This window comes from Gavialis gangeticus, unplaced genomic scaffold (genome assembly GCF_001723915.1).
Source record: "Gavialis gangeticus isolate Ggan-Ray unplaced genomic scaffold, GavGan_comp1, whole genome shotgun sequence".
NCBI lineage: Eukaryota > Metazoa > Chordata > Crocodylia > Gavialidae > Gavialis > Gavialis gangeticus.
Window position 1 is genome coordinate 149,951,046 of NW_017729032.1, and position 6,638 is coordinate 149,957,683.

Below are 6,638 nucleotides of genomic sequence, written 5' to 3' on the forward strand. Positions count from 1 at the left end.
CTGGACTTGGGGAAGTACCCCAAGTGCCTGTATTGGGTCGAGTACCCATAGGACTATTAGGCCTGTGTTTCCCCGAGGACACAGGGCCGAGACAGTCCATTCTTGGGGTGGTGGCGGCACGTTACCCCCAAACTAGCAAGTGTGCTCCAGGAGAGGGGTCGGCCGGACATAAGGCGCCCCAGGGAGGCATTCGAAGCCTGGAAGGTGGTCGAGGGCAGGGAGGGGGGTGGCTTAACGCAGGAGCACCCCCTACTGGCCTGCCTCACGTGGTGGAAATAGCAGTGGGATACAAATACCCAGCTGTTTTCCTGAGGTGGGATCGCTGCACCCGCCACAACCTCCCTGAGCCAGTTCCTGGGGTTGCAGGGTTTGGTACACCAGGGGCCCTTTTCATCCCCTTACCTTCTAACCAGTACAGGCATTCAAAGTGGGGATCAGGGAAGCTATCTGGTTGCTCAGAGGCAGGGAGTGAGGAGGGAGTGGAGTCACAGTGGACTCTATTCTACTGCTTCCATAGTGCTCTTGAAACTATCACTAGGGAGCATACCCGGCCCACATACTTGTGCCCAGAATATGCCAAACCCAGTCACTAGGCAATGAAACCTCCCTAAAGTGTCTCCTGCCCCTACTATCAAGCATGTCAGAGAAAGAGAGCTTGGGAGCAGCAGGAGGAGCCTTTCGCGTGATTTCACTGTCCTATGTCTGGGTCAGGCACATGTAGAGCAGGAGTGTTAGGTGAGGCCAGCTTCCCAGTGGCATGCATATATTGCTGGACTCTTGGACTCTTTCCCCCCTTGTACCTTCCTTCAGCACCCCCAACTTCACTCTCATGAGAGGGGAGAAAATATTGTTTTTGTTCCTTGCAGCAACTTGAATTGGCTGCTTCCCTCAGTGAGGCAAGGGGACAGCACACAACTAAAGGAATTGGCTCGCTACTAGTGTGCACATCTCAGCAACCCCAGTCACTCTTTAGAAACTTATTTTCCAGACCCATGACTGCATGCACTATAAGCATGGGCTGTGAACCTATGTGCTATGTTTTCTTCCCAACCTGAAGTCAGAAGAAAACTATATAAAGTACAAATTAGCAGCTGTGCTGGAAGAAAATCCTGGTGGCTTTGGAGGACAAGTGCTTGACTTCAGAGATCAGAGAGGCTGAGGAGTACTTGGACAGCCAGGCTTGGAAAACCTCACCCCAACCCAAGTTCAAAGAACCCAGGAACTCAGCATTATTTCATATATATGAGTCCTGGGCAATAAGAAAGGCACTTCATTTGAACGGCAACAAATTCAATCTTCATTTGAAGTGATGTATGTTCAGTGCTGCTGCTTGCAGCCATGAGGTGTATTGTATGCTTGGAGCTATTGCAAAATTTTCCAAGCACATTGGGCTTCCTGGTGTCATCCTCCAAAATGTCCCCACTAAAACTTGTGTTCCAACCTTCAGGAATCTGCAGGTTGTTACAGCAATCAAGAAACCTGAGAGTGGAAATTTAGAGAAAAGGATTTAGAGAAATGTAGAGAAAAGGGCAATTCATAATTACAGGAAGCAAGGGCTGCCTATACATGTGCTTGGTGGTGGGGGATGCATTTTAATTAAAGCGGTTCATAGAAAGCCACTCTAATTAAAACAGCTCACTGTCACATGTATTAAGGCCTACGTGTTTCAAAATGGCTGTGGGATACTTTATCTAAAGCTTATTTAATGAGTTTTAGATAAAGTGCTCCCACAGTCCTTTTGTAATGCATGGGGGCTTAATATACATAATGGTGAGATGACATTGGAGCATTCTAATTAGAACACAGAGCCTGTGTTGATTAATTAGATGCCTATTAATTGATTAAATAGGCACCAAAGAGGATCAGGAGACATTCTGCAGGGCTGCAGGCCGGGAGGTGGGGGGCTGTAACCACCAGAAAGAAGACAACTAGAAGGCAATCCACACAGCCAGAAGTACCAGAATCTCAAAACGGAAACTTCAGAAAGCATCTTTACAGATCTATCCAGTCCAATGGAACAGACTTGAGAAGGTCATCCTGTAAGTCAGGATTGTCCAACATACAGCCCGCAGGCCACCATGCAGCCCACCAAGCCATTTTATATGGCCTGAGGCGCTGCCGCTGCCGCTGCCGCAGAGCATGGAGCCGCAGCAGCAGTGGGGCAGCAGTGAGGCAGGCAGGGCCAGCCCGCAGGCCCCAGCAGTGAGGGGAGGGGAGCTGCTTATCCCCATGAGGCCAGGCTCATCAGTGAGCCGGGTCCTGCTGCCGCTGCCCCGAGGGCTGTGCGGCGTGGGGCTGCCCCAGCCGCACCTGATTAGATGAGCTGGGGACAGCACATGCAGCTTGCTCTCTGGCTCTGCCTCTTGCCCCCAGTACGTGGACAGGAGAGCTGCAGGATGGCCCACACCCTGCCCACATGTGTGGTGGACAGAGGCATGGGGTAAGTTCCCGCATGGAGCTGGAGGCACCTGGGGGCCGGGGTGGATGCAGGCACAGGGTAAGTTCCAGCGCGGAGCTGGGGGCACCTGGGGGCCGGGCCGGGGCTGCAGGGTGCGCGGTTGCTGGAGCCAAGCTGGGCAGGAGGCAGGAGGAGCCCGGGCCAGAGAGTGCATTTTTCCCTCAAACCAGGACATCCAGGATGGAGAGATACAAGGGAGGGCACACGTGCATATACACACATGCATGCACGCCGAAGTGTGTGGCAGTGAGCAGAGCTCACATTTTAGTCAAGTGTTTGGTATTATTTCATTCTTGCATTTATATTGTTTTTATTTTGGATTTTAAACCACATTTCCAGACCCATTTCATTGTCACTTCCTGCAACTTCATTGGTGTCAAAGGTCATGTGACATCACTTCCTGATGTGATACCGCTTCCTGTGAGGTCTTTGAATATGGCTCACCAGCCCACTGGGTGATAAAAAGTTCATGATCCAGCCCCACATTCAAAAAGTTTGGACACCCCTGCTGTAAGTAAATAGAGCTGCTCAGATCAATCTGCAAACTTATCAAAGACACCCTACACAAAATCTCCATTTATCCAAAGATGACAGATAGTCCTCGTCAGGAATTATATGCTAAAAAGAACTGTAAAAAAATATTCTGTCAGGGACAGGATGGGTATATTGTTTTCCCTGGAACCAAGATACAATATACAAGACTGGATAAGTTTCTACAGTGAGCAGACAGTGGTGATGTTCATAAGTGGCACACATTGCTTCATGTACAACTCACCAATTATAGATGATTTCAGGAATCTTAGAAGAGTACTAAAGAAGAAGAAAGTCTAACTCCCTTTTTCATGGATTTTTCCTGGTCCACAGCAGGAACAAAGAAGACAGAAAATTTTGAAAGCTGACCAACAGCTAATTATGTGCTATAAGACTTTGGTTGGGTGGAATAATGGACTACATCCTTTTGTGAGAAAGCTGAAAAGTGGTTAATTGCCTCTTCAATGATAGCAGCCTGAGTAATAAACAAAAGAAATTGAAGTGACTCATTTATGAGGATAAATCTGACTTTGCTCATATTACTGCAACCTCATAGATCTCATAAATGTGATCTTGGCTATACCTTGTTTAGAAAGCATGTCTGGGTAAAAAGGGAACTGGGGGTGGAAATGTGGAAACCTGCATCCAGTAAAAGTAAATGAGGCAGAAAATAAGTTCTTTGGGGACATGCCAGAAAACTGAGGGGAAACTAACCATGATCTACTATTTTAAAAGGAAAAAGGGAATGGCACTGATTTCAGGCAAAATAAGAAAATGGATGATAAAAAAGTAAAAGAACTAAGGATGATCAACAGTGAAATATTATTGAAAACAGAACTCATCAAAATAGCTTACTATCTTGTTTGATAAACAGGGATCCTGGTTTTCTCCGATTAAAAAAAAATCCCCATTTTTCAGATTTTAAAAAGTAATCCAAAATCTACATTTTCCATGATTAAAAGGAAACACCACAGTGTATACACACACACACATATACATACACACACATATATACATACATATAGATTTATCTGTCTATATAGATAGGTATATAGATTTACCATCTACAGATATATCTATATAGATATTAGTAACATTTCATTTTAATAACAGAAAAATGTGGATTTTGGGTTACTTTTTTAAATCCAAAAATTGAGGATTTTTTTTTTTTTTTTTTTTTTTATCAGAGAAAACCAGGATCCCTGGTGATGAGTTACAAGTCATTCAAGGTACAAGATAAAAGCACTGATGTAACAAGACTTTTGTAATGCATTTTAGTTGGTACTGCACAATAATTTAATTATCATTAGTGCTATATTTGGCACAGGTGTGACTGCCACTGGAATAGAGTCTGATGGTCACAATTCAAGAAGGATGTTGAAGAACTGGATAGAGACCATAAAAAGATACCAAAAGTCATAAAAAATCTTTATATTAGTACAAGACTTAAGGAGCTCAATTTATTTACATCAAAGACTGTGGCAAAACCCCCAGTTTTTCTTTTCTATTTTTTTTTAATTTTAAAATACAGTCCCTCCCTTCCCCAACTATTTCTGACTTTTTCTCTCCCTCTCTATTCCCTATAGATAAGTATGAGTAAGCTAAGACATAGGATAAGCTTTAGTATTTTTGTAGCAAGTTTTTTTTTCTTCTCTTTCTCCTTCTTTGATCCACTGTTTTATCTTGTATAATAATTACGTTTATATTGATTTTTACTATGTGATTACTGTTTTACTGATTTTTACCAGTTTTGTTTAATTGCTCCTATACGATTTAGGCCTACATGTGTAAGTTAGCATAAGTAATGTCAAGTTACGTCAAGTTTCCATTTTGTATGTCAAGCCTCCATCCTGTGCCCTCTGCCCGGGTGTAACCTATGTTGTAACTGTGACTCATGTCTAACCAGTCTCGTGTAAATTGGTTCCTGAATGAATGGGGTGAATGAGGGTGCTTGAGATACAATGGTAGCAGGTCTCTACTGAATAATCAACTCAATGACTGGATTATTGCCTTGCATTGACTCACCCAGGAACCAGAGGCCTCACCAGAAACCCAGCATTTGAAAGACAAAGACCCTACAGAAATCAGCAACCCCACCACTGTGTCCTACCAGACAGTGAGGACACCTGGATCTGCATGTGGGCATCTGGGCAGAACTGTCCTTGCCTGGACATGTCCCTCCCATAGGAGGCACAAGTAGCCCATCCCTATAAAAGGAGTGGTAAAGTGTGACCTCCTTGGGATGCCCTCTCCATCTGGACCAGCACTACGCCACACCACCTATCCACCCAGAGGCCCTGCCAGTGACCCCCTCTGGACAACACCATGCTGGAGAAGACCCTGACTGGCCATCAAGGATCAACTCTCAGCCCAGGATAGGTAGCAATCACCCACCTTTCTTCCCCAAGCACAGGACCTGAATTCTGTCCCTACACACTTTAACTTCAATCTCTTCACCAAGCCTTTTTCCTCTCCTTCTAACATTGTGTGGGTGCATGCGTCAGTGCTTGTGCATGTGTAGGAACCGATAACTTTGTGAGCTGTATAGTGTACTACCTGTTTAATAAAACTGATATTCTTGACCCCAAGTTAGTCTCTGTCTTGCTGCAGGCTCCCAACTAAATCCATCTCTCTGACCTCCCTCTGGGCCTCATTCCTCTTTGGTGCTTGTATCTCCCCCAGCTCTGGCTTTCTCTCCCTCTCCGCTGACCTCCCGGCCCTAGTCTTTGGTTTCCCAGCTCTAGCCCTCTGTCCTCCACCTTTGGCTTCCCCCTGATCTCTCTCTTTCTCTCTCTCCATTCCTGCTTGTCTCTCTCTCTTCGCCTCTGCCTTCCCCCCCAATCCCTGTCTCTCTCTGCCTTCTCTGCCCTATTTTTCCTCTCTCCCTCTCTATTCTCCTGCTTCCCCGGCCCCAGCTCCACCCGGACCTCTCCCTCAAGGCTTCTCCAGCTCCCCTACAGCCTCCCAGTCCCCCCTACAGCATTTCCACCCCCCCCTCCCCCCGGAGTTTCCCAGTTCCCCCTGCAACCTCTCCAGCTCCCCCACAGCCCCTCCAGTTCCCCCCAGTCCCAGTTTCCCTCTCCCCATATACCTTTCAGTTCCTCCGCAGCTCCAGCTCCGGTACCAGGATACCACAGCAATGCTGTGCCGGCTTCTCCCCAGCATTGCTCCTCTGTTCTTCCAGCTTTGGGCGTTTTCCTTTAATCAATTAACCTCAAGTAACCCCAGCTCCCCTCCAGTCTGCTGGTTCTAATCCCAGCTCTGGCAGCTTTCACTCCATGCATTTTCATGCTCTTATTTTTCCCTTTCTCATCTTAACCCCCATCCATCTCCCTCTTTCTGGCAGTCTTTGACCCTTGACTTCCCCTCCCATAGTCACCAAGCACCCTAGGTATCCCAAGTACCCTAAGTACACACATACACACCACACCACCCAAGTTAGGAACTCACCTGTGTGTATGTGTAGGTGTGTGAACTGGCAAATATATATAAAAACTTGTGTGCCTGATATACGAATTAGTGATCCATGTATGTGTATTGAGTGTGCGGGTATTGACAACTGATTTTTGTCTAATTTTTGGTGTTAATAGTGTGTATGTTCTTGAATTGGTGATAGGTATGCATGTGCTTAGACTGGTAATCTTGGATG

At 46.1% G+C, this 6,638-nt stretch overlaps 1 protein-coding gene across 1 annotated transcript in view; it reads right to left on the reverse strand.

Annotated features, from left to right (window-relative positions):
- LOC109303345 (interleukin-1 receptor type 2-like) overlaps positions 1–6,104 on the reverse strand; it is a 50,843-nt gene extending 44,739 nt beyond the window's left edge. Inside the window, exon 1 of the mRNA XM_019525551.1 lies at positions 6,081–6,104. The gene's annotated coding sequence lies outside the window, so the exon portion shown is untranslated. The remainder of the gene's footprint in view (positions 1–6,080) is intronic.
- Between the last annotated feature and the right edge of the window lie 534 nt (positions 6,105–6,638).